Raw genomic sequence first — 765 nt, 5'->3', positions numbered from 1 at the left:
AGCCGAGGTTGCCACCAGAATGTCAGCACGTTACTTTGCAAAGAGAATCACATCTGTCTTGGGGACCGGAAGTGCCCAAAAGGCCATGGGAGAGCAGTGAGCGGTTCTCATGGGCAACGCCAAGGTCCTCGTTCCGGACTCTGCCCTCCGATGGCTGACCAGAGTCCACTGAGAAGAACGAAATGTTTTCTGTGGGTCTATCGATGTGTCCAGTGAGGTCAGAGTAGAGGATATGAAGCCGACGCGTTCCTTTTCAGGTGGATTTGATTTTCCATTTAACTCTTGAAAGTAAACTATTGCTCTCTGTAATGGTGGGTAATTAGCTTTATTTACCTTGCTAAATTTCATATTACGCAAAGACACAAAACTTGTAATTATCTACTCGTGTGCTATTGAACTCCTTTTAAGGGATAAGACAAATAATATCATGAGATGACGAAAAATGTCCCACTTATAATTTTCAAGAGCTCATCGTTAAGGAGATAGAGGGAGAGAGAGAGGGAGAGAGAGAGAGAGAGGGAGGGAGGGAGGGAGGGAGGGAGAGAGATGTCCTGAACAGACGCAGATGAGAAACTTCCTGTGGAAAACGCCGAAGGAGCGAGTTCGCTTCGGAGAAACAGGGACAGCGTCACAGAGATGGATTAAACTGGGACCAAGAGATGAGCGGACAATTCCAGACAGAGGAGAGGGATGGGGTGTCCATCCTTTCTTGGGGGACAGATGTGTCTTGCTAGGAGTTAATTTCGGTGTCTGGAGACCTGGCCC

This window comes from Pteropus vampyrus, unplaced genomic scaffold (assembly GCF_000151845.1).
Source record: "Pteropus vampyrus isolate Shadow unplaced genomic scaffold, Pvam_2.0 Scaffold295, whole genome shotgun sequence".
NCBI lineage: Eukaryota > Metazoa > Chordata > Mammalia > Chiroptera > Pteropodidae > Pteropus > Pteropus vampyrus.
Note: the sequence above shows the minus strand (reverse complement) of the source record.